The sequence below is a fragment of the Onthophagus taurus genome, chromosome 3 (genome assembly GCF_036711975.1).
Source record: "Onthophagus taurus isolate NC chromosome 3, IU_Otau_3.0, whole genome shotgun sequence".
Taxonomy (NCBI): domain Eukaryota; kingdom Metazoa; phylum Arthropoda; class Insecta; order Coleoptera; family Scarabaeidae; genus Onthophagus; species Onthophagus taurus.
Window position 1 is genome coordinate 2071740 of NC_091968.1, and position 11001 is coordinate 2082740.

Genomic DNA, 11001 nt, shown 5'->3' on the forward strand with positions numbered 1-11001 from the left:
ACTGTGTTAGACAGATTATAATGTATTATATTAAAGTGTATAACTGTCATTGTTCTGGAAGCGGTATCCAATTCATTCATAGATACAATAGTTTGTGTTGTTTATCCTACTGTAATAAAATCCCTGTTTTCGAAGAAACAGAAAAAAGACTAATTAAATTTAAGAAATTTAGTATTATGGATTAGGCTAAAGAATTTAACTTTAAATTTAAATTTAAAAATTTAAATTTAAGAATTTTATTTAGCTTTAAGAAAAAAATTGATTTATGCAGACAATTATTTAATTTAACATTACAGTGTCTCCATATTAAAAAACAGAATATTACTAGTTTGTTCTATTATTGAGTGCTAGATAACTTGCTTTTACAAGATTATTACAAAAGTAAGTGCCGTTGGTATTTGTTTATCCGCTGCCGCAATGTTAGTTGCTAAACTGAAAGAAAAGAAGCAAAGAAAAAGGCGACGTTTTGGAAGGAGACCTATGAATAGAAATCGGGATTGTGAGGGAAATTATGCCACTCTCATTAGGGATATATTAAGCAAAGAAGAAGATCATGAACAATTTGTTAAATACACCAGGATGAATATACAACAATTTAAGTCCTTGCTTGGATTAGTAGCCCCTTTGATTAAAAAAAACCCTCTGTCACCTGCACGTCGATTAGTGATTACTTTGCAGTAAGTGATAAATATTTTTGATGTATAAAATTCTTCTCTTAAAAACCAAAATATTTGTTAGTCACTTATCAGAGGGTTGTTCACAGCAAGAAGTGACATGGAACTTTAAAATTGGGAAAATTACCGTACAATCATTAAAGAAACTACAGAAGCAATTTATAAAGTATTACAGCCTTTGGTATTATTAGAGCCCACCATGGAAACTTTTACTGCAATTGCGACAGATTTTTTTAATAAATGGCAATTGCCAAATTGTTGTGGTGCAGTGGATGGCAAGCACATTCACATCCAAGCGCCAAAAAAAGTGAAAGTCCGTTTTATAATTATAAACAATTATGGTTCCAATCATGATGGCGCTATATTTAGGGAAAGTGTTTTTGAAGCAGCACTGTTAAATGGAAATTTAAACCTTCCACTACCAAAAGAATTACCGAGAACAAATGTTGTCTTGCCTCATTTTCTTGTAGGAGATCAAGCATTTCCACTACATGAGAACATTATGAGGCCATATCCAGGACAACATTTAGGGGTTGAAAAAAATGTCTTCAACTACAGAATTTCCAGAGGTAGGAAAGTAGTTGAAAATGCCTTTGGAATTTTAACAGCACGATGGAGAATTTTAAAGAAACCCATAGTTGCAAATGCTGATACTGTTGATAAAATTGTGAAATGTGTGGTAGTTCTGCAAAATTTTTTACAAGGAGATAAAAGTATTGCCCCACTGGATTTGTAGACACAGAAACATTAATAGGAGATGTGCTTCAGGGGCAGTGGAGAGAGGATGGTGCAGTTTTGAGAGGTACGCCGTCTTGGAAACAATAATTCTGCACGGCGATAATTAATACCCTCGGTACACTCATAATGTATGCCAAATTTGGTTTTTCTAGCTTAATGTATTACGAGGCTATTGAATGTTTTAAAAATTTAAGACCCAACTTTGAAAGCCTATAGGGGTACAACTTAGTATAGAGATAAGTTGCGTTAAATCTTCTTAATTTATTGTCTTCTACATGTCCCTGCTCTGTGTCGGTTCTTATGTAAATCACCACAGGGTGATACAGTACTGTATCTGAATTTATTTAGATTAATAATTTTAGAAATCATAAATAAATTGATCAAAAATAAAATAAAATTTTAAATACATAACTGTATTAAAAACTGCTTTAATTACTTTTAAACAAATTTATGACTAACGCCTCAAAAATACTCACGCACCACCATAAAACAAATTATTTCCTCGTTATGCGTGTTAATAAATGCCAACCCCAAAAAAAAAAGCAGGAAGCGTGTTTAGGGATGTATATAAAGGCTACATATGGATCGAAACAAAAACGCAGGAAATTTTACCTTTCAAGCGGATAAATGGGGTTCATACTAGTCAGAGAGTTAGAGAGACAGGTAGATAATGAGGCAGATAAGGAGCTGGGAATGATAGTTGAACAGGGAGACACCAAAATATGTAGTGAGAGAGCAGTTGAAGCTGGAGAAGATGAGCCTAGAAACAGTAGAAAAGCGATGAAGTACGAAGGTGGGCTGGAGCAGAGGAGCGACTAAGATTTTGGAGGAAGGTTAAGATTAGGGTTATGGGCAACAAGAAAAAAGCAAATATTATATCACAGTAGGGTACTTAATAAAGGAAATAGAAAGAAAGAAGGGGGAAGGGTCAACACTATGGAAGGAGTTGGAGGGTAGAGATAGAGAAGTGGAACAACAGGAACGTCGTGCTCAGATGAAAGAGAGGAGATGCAATAAGTTTATATGTAAGAGTTTTTATTATCAACCATCTCCCTCATCCATCCCCAGCCTTCTCCCTCTTCCAGAATTTGCCTTCGATTCCTTACCTCGTTTCTCAACTCGCTACATCCTCCCTACATACACTGTGTTAATCGTGTTAATTAATTATCGTAAACCACGCGACCTGTGTAATATTGGCTGCAACATTTTCCAGACATTGACGTTGATTATGACACTTTTAAGCATAGGAAGGAAAAATGTGGTTGTAACTCGTTTTGAAGAGCGAAACTGCATTTGCAAACAAACACCTGGCGGTAAGAATGCTAAAATCATCGATGATGTTGTAGAAGACATTCGTGAGCTAATGGCCCGCAGTGCTGACAAATCAATGAGAAGGTTTTGAGAAGAATTTGTTTTAATTAAAACCTAATTACATCGCTATAATATTATAATTTTAACAGGACTTATTGTTAGTGTTGCCAGCTGTCACAAAGTTGTTACAAAACAACTTCAAATGCATCCTTACAAAGTCACTATAGTGCATCGATTACAAGCACTTGATTACGACAGACGAGTAATTTTTTGTCATTGATGTGATATACAGTGTGTCCCCGGATAGGTGAAATGACTCTTATAAAAGAGAGATTAATTTTTAAAAAACAAGTGAGCCTTGTAGTAAAAGAAAATTTTTTTTTGTGGCAGGTAAAGTACCTTTTCTGTTTACAGTATGTGAAAGTGTTACTAAGAAGTTTTGTTCAGAATAAAAAACTATGGCTGTATGCAAATTTTCGGACTGATCGGCCTACTTTAAAAAAATCCATATCAAACTATTTTATTTCTAACAAAGACTACCATGGAAAAACAAAATTGCTCTCCTGTCATTGTTAATCTGCCAAACTGTAATTTAGTAAACTTAAAGTGTTTTTTAAATACAATGTTAACATTAGAGGAAAAAGTTTACGTGATTCAGTGTTATAACACCAACGTATAATGTTTTTGTAGTTGATGAACAATATTTATTGGATAAAGGAATATTTTATGAAGTAGCTTCATTAGCAAGATTAATACGTACATTATAAGAACGTATGATGTTATTGGCTCAATGAACAGCTTTAATTGATACTGTGAACTAGCATCGTTAGAAAGACAAACCTGTACATGATTACATTGTATGGTGTTATTGCAGCAACGAACATTTTTAATCGATACTATAAAGTAGTATCATTGGCAGAATAATCCTGCACATAATTATAATGTTCGACTTTGTTGGCTCAATAAAATGTGATTTGAAAAAACCAATGTACGCTATTCATTCATGCAATAAATTTACATTAATCAATGAACGAGTTCATCCTTTTGTGCAAACTGTTCATTGTGTCAACGTACTTGTTCATCGGACTGATTTTATCGTTATTTTCATTGTTACAACGAAGAAATTCGTTGTATATACGTCACTTTTTCTCTCAGTGAACTCAGGAACCGGGGAAAAACCGATAAATATGGTTATTGCTTTATTTAGTGAAAATTTTCCAAATACTGGAATTAAAAGTAGGACTTGTTGGCGTTTAATCAAAAGATTTCTTACAGCAAGTATTCACCCTAAGAAAAAAGAATTCTGATGAAACTGATTAACTGTTAACTATGATTAACTGTTTTCTTTTGTTTGCGAACACACACATAATTTTTTGTGAACATTTTAAGAACGGTTTGTTTATTTCTCCAGAATAATCTGAATCTCAAAACAAAAAATCGTAATAAAGTACTACTGACGAAAATAATAAACAATGGGTTTTATCAAAATAGGCCGATGATTCCGAAAATTTGCATATGGCCATAACTTTTCATTTTGAATATAATTTCTTAGTAATATTTTACCATATTGTAAACAGAAAAGGTACTTTACCTGACACACAAGAAGTTTTCGCTTCAGTGTCAACACTCACTTGTTTTTTTTAATTTGAAAATATGTTCAAAATTAGTCTTTAACCAAGACAATTAATATCGAAAAAAATTTACAATTTATAAGAGTCGTTTCACCTATCCGGGGACACACTGTAGATGGAGAGAACTTTTTTAGTGATGAAGCAAGAATTTCCAAAACTACAGAATCTGGGCCACCGAGAACCCAAATCAATTAGTAGAAACAGATCTGCATGCCATAAAGGTTGGCATATGGGTCGCAATGTCAAGACGACGAATTATTGGACCAATCTTTTTCTATGATTTTATTAACGGGGCACGATACCGAAAAATTTTGAGCAATTTTATAGAACAACTCCACCACGACGAGCTACAGCACGGATATTTCCAACAAGACAATGCACCACCCTACACGGTGAGGGAAACCATTTAAACCAGTATTTATCGGAGTACTTTGTGGATCTAACTCCGCTTGATTTCTACTTGTTCAGAATCTGTAGCATTTAAAAGCAGCAATTCGAGAGGAAATAAATAATATAACTGTAGAAGAATTACAGCGAGTCTTTATGTTTGTTTAGAAAACAGTGGACAGCATTTTCAACACATGCTGTAAATTTCGTTTTTCTATTGTAATATTAATAATGTTATTAACAATGTATGTTCTAACGTTTCCAAATCCTCTCCGCATAGCCCTCACCACCTCTCTACATCGTCCGCCCAGTACCTGTTCGCTCTCTCCTCATTGCCACAACGGAATCTGGCCATCAGCCGCTTCCTTTCCTCACTTCCTTCCTTCGTCAAGTATTTTGGAAACCCCTCCGTCATTATGTCCCCATATCTTTCATTGTATCTTCTCTCTCTTATCTGCGCCCTTCTTTCCTGTCTCTGGACGTTTCTATCCCTATCGCTTACCTCCCCCCACATCACCACCCCTTCACTTCTTCTGTTATTTATCTCTGCCTCCGAATAACCTCTCTCCTTTACCATATCTAATCTTCCCCTCCCTAACTTCCCTCCAACACTCCCCAAGGTGTGGTCTTCTATCTATCATTTCTTCATATTTAACTGCTCTTTTGCCCGCCTCCACCCTCATTGCATCCCTTACTGTTTCCCTAGCCAGAGGCTCCAGTGCTGATTCTGCACGTCCTCCAGAATATCCTGCTTGTTCCATCCCCAAACTTCGGCCCCGTACATCATTGCACTCCTCACCAACCCATCAAACATAATCTTCTCTTTCTGATGTCCCTTCCAAACACTCTCTCACCCTATCCCCAGACCTCACCTTATTTGCCTTTTTAGCCATCTTCCTCACATGCGGCGCGTCCGTGCTATCCTTCCTGACCCTGTACCCGAGATATGTGAATACCCCATCTCCATTCCTCTCTCTTTCTGCTGCCTCCTTTGTAGAACTTCATCATCTTCGTCTTTGCTACATTCGAGATGCAATAAGTTTATATCTAAGAGTTTTTATTATCAACCATCTCCCTCATCCATCCCCAGCCTTCTCCCCCCTCTTCCAGAATCTGCCTTCGATTCCTTACCTCGTTTCTCAACTCGCTACATCCTCCCTACATACACTGTGTTAATTAATTATCGTAAACCATGTGACCTGTATAATATTTGCTGTAACATTTTCCAGACATTGACGTTGATTATGACACTTTTAAGCATAGGAAGGAAACATGTGGTTGTAACTAGTTTTGAAGAGCGAAATTGCATTTGCAAACAAACACCTCGGTAGGAATGTTAAAATCATCGATGATGTTGTAGAAGACATTCGTGAGCTAATGGCCAGCAGTGCTGACAAATCAATGAGAAGGTTTTGAGAAGAATTTGTTTTAATTAAAACCTAATTACATCGCTATAATATTATAATTTTAACAGGACTTATTGTTAGTGTTGCCAGCTGTCACAAAGTTGTTGCAAAACAACTTCAAATGCATGCTTACAAAGTCACTATAGTACATTGACTACAAGCACTTGATTACGACAGTAACTTTTTGTCATTGATGTGATATCGATGGATAGAACTTTTTTAGTGATGAAGCGTGGTTTCATTTATCGGGATATGTCAATTCCCAAAACTATAGAATCTGGGCCACCGAAAACTAAAATCAATTTGTAGAAACGGCTCTGCATCCCATAAAGGTTGGCATATGGGTCGCAATGTCAAGACAACGAATTATTGGACCAATCTTTTTCTATGATTCTATTAACGGGGCACGATACCGAAAAATTATGAGCAATTTTATAGAACAACTCCACCATGATGAGCTACAGCACGGATATTTCCAACAAGACAATGCACCACCCTACACGGCGAGGGAAACCATACAGTATTTATCGGAATACTTTGTGGATCTAACTCCGCTTGATTTCTACTTGTTCAGAATCTGTAGCATTTAAAAGCAGCAATTCGAGAGGAAATTAATAATATACCAGTAGAAGAGTTACAGCGAGTCTTTATGTTTGTTTAGAAAACAGTGGACAGCATTTTCAACACATGCTGTAAATTTCGTTTTTCTATTGTAATATTAATAATGTTATTAACAATGTATGTTCTAACGTTTCCCAATCCTCTCCGTATAACCCTCACCACCTCTCTACATCGTCCACCCAGTACCTGTTCGCTCTCTCCTCATTGCCACAACGGAATGTGGCCACTAGCCAAGGTTTATATATTAAAGGTTGTCTAAGTTCCTATGCTGCAATGCTTTGATTTTAGTTTGTGGGCGAGGGGCAAGAGCAGGAGTGTTTCGTGACGTAAGCGATCACGGATTGCGCACGCAACCTCATGGCCATATGGTGCTCCATGCATTTGTTTAATTTGAATTGCTTGGCGGTATTATTTTCCACATGTGACGTAATGCATAGGTTCGTACGCAACCATACTGTGGTTGCGTACGAACCTAGACAACCTTTTATATATAAACCTTGGCCACCAGCCTCTTCCTTTCCTCACTCCCTTCCTTCAACAAGTATTTTGGAAACCCCTCCGTCATTATGTCCCCATATCTTCCATTGTATCTTCTCTCTCTTATCTGCGCCCTTCTTTTCTGTCTGTGGACGTTCCTATCCCTATCGCTTACCCACATCACCACCTCTTCACTTCTTCTGTTATTTATCTCTGCCTCCGAATAACCCGTCCATTTGTAATAGTCCCTCCTCTCTCCGTTACCATATCTAATCTTAACGTCCTTCCAACACTCCCCCAGGATCGCGCAGTGTGGTCTTCTATCTATCATTTCTTCATAATTTAGTGCTCTTTTGCCCGCCTCCACCCTCATTTCATCCCTCACTGTTTCCGTCGCCAGACCCAGAACCCACCTCCAGTACTGATTCTGCACGTCCTTCAGAATATCCTGCCTCTTCCATCCCCAAACTTCCGTCCCGTACATCATTGCACTCCTCACCAACCCATCAAACATAATCTTTCTCTTTCTGATGTCCCTTCCAAACACTCTCTCACCCCATCCCCAGACCTCACCTTGTTTACACTTTTCCTTCCTGAACCTGTACCTGTGCCTTTCTCCCGCCTTTGCAGAAGTTTATCATCTTTGTCTTTGCTACATTCACCCCATTCACTCCCATGCTAGCACGTGAATCTTTCTCTCTCTTATCACCATTCCTCCCTCTCCAGCTTGCCTTCCAAATTCACCGTATACAGGGCAAAAAAGCTGAGATACAATAAGTATAAGGTCTTAATGACGGAGGAAATTTTTCCCCCATGTGATGACCAAGTTTCAAGGAAATTCCATCTTTTTTCTGATGTCTAACTGATGAAAGCCCATATCTTAGCCATTTATGGGTTTAGACCAAAAAATTTTACACGAATCGTCATCATTTTAACTCTATTATTTGTGATTAAAATTATACCACAACTTACAAAAACACCTGTATAATGAGTTTGTTTCTATGATAGTTAATATTATATTGACGACAAAGAGATATTACTATAGGGATAGCACAGATGCGGCTTCAATTTATTGGCGCCAATTTCCTCTCTGGTATGTTCAAATATGGGCTGTCAATATGACATAAATAGTTGCTCAACATCAAAGTAGCAATTCATAAATCGTTTCTAAAACTAATAAACCGCGATAATAAAGTCTTTCGGCTTATGAAGTTTAAAGCTATTACACATAAATAAAAAAGTGGTCTAAAATAATATCGTATTTCCGGTGTATGGAACAATGCACAAAGCAGATCGCAGCAGGACATAAATCTAAAGGGAGATACGATCTCTGTATTATGCGGAACGCGCGAGGTCCGTTCTCGGTGCGACTCAATTTATTACATATTAGCCGTTGGTCACCAAGAAGCGATTTCACCGTATAACCTTCCACGTCCACCCTCTACATACTCTATAGCCTCTAGGTTTCCCTTCGAAACGATTTTCAGTTATCGTCGATTTCTGCTACCCCTCATTTTCGTGGTACTATAACCTATAATCTATCGGGAATAGGAAACGAGAAAAGAAAGGAAACATGAATAGACAGGGATGGAGAGTTGTTTTTTACAATTTTTAGTGAGCCGAAAATTTTATTGTTATTACACCCCCAATTTATTTTCCTTTATTTGAAATAAAAATAGCACAATTTTTTTATTCTTTTTATTTTAATGGTTTTTGATTTAAATGTTTTTGCAATAAAGTTGTGTTAAGTTAATATCATTGAGGTTCATTTTCTAATTTAATTTTAACCCTAACTTTTTTTCTTGTTTTCTGTGTTTGTGGCAAAAGTTGAATTTGAAAAAGACGGAAAACTTGTCCCGAGAAAGTTTTAGATCATCTCTTCTACGGAAAGTTTTCAATTCTGCAAAAGTTTTTGGTTATCTAAAATTAGTTTTCTTTTTGTTATTATTTTTGTTCGTTTTTAATTGTTTAATTTGTTTTTTTTTTAATTTTCGATTTTTGCTTTGAGCTGTAATTGAAGCGTAATCCTTTTCCTTTTAGCGGTTGATTACGGTGTAAAAGCTATCGGAAACTCGAGGAATCCAACTCTTCTTATTTTCCAGTATCCACCCTCGGGCCACGTTTTCGAATATAAACGTCGATGTTTACATTTATGAAAAGCGCTCGTTTCCAAAGAAAACTTTACCTGTCTCCTCTCAGCTTTCTTCGTCCACGTTGTTGGATTCAACGTGCATCATCTTAGAAGGCATTTTTAAATCATCTGCCTTCGGGGGTTTTTTAAATAATTCAAGGATTACTTTGAATAGTTTTGTAGCAGCGAAAAATTTTAAAGGTGAATCATAACCTCAAACAAAAAACTTTTTTTTGTTGATTACCCAAATAAATTTTGTTGTAACTTTTTTTAAATTGAGACATAAGTACTAACCTTATTTTAAAGCCCCTTTTAGTTTTCTTTGTTTCTATAAAACACTTCCGCCCACTTTTTCCAATAAAGGTAATAAATTTCCCACCGGACTCATTCGGTTATCCCGGAATCGGGATGAACTAGATACGCGCGCGACGACAACCGGGATACTACTGAAAGGGTCCTGTGGGATATCCGTAGTCAAACGGGTGTGCATTGAAATTCGGGTGGGGAGCTCTGAAAAAGGATCCCTAAACAAATCACATTTTATAAAACGCTGTTCCCTAATTTTTCCATTTTCTTTCTTTCCCCGAATAATTTGAACCAAAAAAAAGAATTCGATTTGGAGTTTTTTAGGATTTGAAGTTCGTTCTACGCTCCAGATCAAATCGGTATTTTTCAATTTTATGGGTAAACTTTATCACAGCGCATAAAAGTTACTTGACATTCTTTATTTAGTCAAAATTATTTAGTCAATTCTATTATTAAAAAGACTTGAATACCAAAATAAGCAATTTTTGCCTATCTCTCTTCCCCATTAAGTATTATACGGCTATAATTAAAACACGGCTTAAGGAGAGCGTGTTAAATAATGAGTTCTTTCGTGAGCGTTAAGACGTAACTCGTTGTGATAGGGTTGGTCGTAGCGAAAGAAGGGTTGGGCGACAGTTGAAATGTTGCGAAATATTTCTCTTTCCTTAATGCAGTAATAGAATAATAAAAAAGACTTAATTATGACATCCCAATTAGTATTTGAGATACGATTTTTTTGAAAATTAATTGTATTTAATCTAACACATAATTACGTTTTTGGAGAGTTGTAATCAAAAAATGATTACTCTGAGATTTGAAAATTTGAAGAAACCATCTTCAACATACTTTATACTAAATAATTTTGCTTTAAATTGGTTTTTATTTCATTATGATATTTCGACTAGTATTTGAGATACGATTTTTTGAAAATTAATTGCTTTTAACCTAACTCATACACTGAGGGAAATACAGGTGTATCTGAATGACTGCAACAAACTTCAAGGGGTGATTCTTTAGTGAATTTTAAGGGTATTTTGATATATGAACTATGGGCGACTTCGGCTCCCCTAAGAAGCTACACCCCTCCAAAAATGGCGGAAAATTTTGGTTAAATTTTTTTTTCTCAAAAACCATAAACGCTAGGAAAATGAAGTTTGGGGAATATGTTTAACTCATAATAGGGCATGTTTTGACCCTGATTGTACTTTCAACCTACCCTTCTAAACTACTAAACGTAACCACCCCCTTTACATTTTTGCCAATATTTTTTTTATGCAGATGATAAATACATTAAAAAAATTTTACCTAGGTAGATGAAA

The 11001-nt window shown here is 36.1% G+C and overlaps 1 protein-coding gene across 2 annotated transcripts in view; it reads right to left on the bottom strand.

The window, feature by feature from the left end:
• LOC111420072 (trace amine-associated receptor 8c) overlaps positions 1 to 9804 on the bottom strand; it is a 62186-nt gene extending 52382 nt beyond the window's left edge. For both annotated transcript variants that reach the window (XM_023052976.2, XM_023052975.2), the window contains exon 1: positions 9671 to 9804. The gene's annotated coding sequence lies outside the window, so the exon portion shown is untranslated. The remainder of the gene's footprint in view (positions 1 to 9670) is intronic.
• Between the last annotated feature and the right edge of the window lie 1197 nt (positions 9805 to 11001).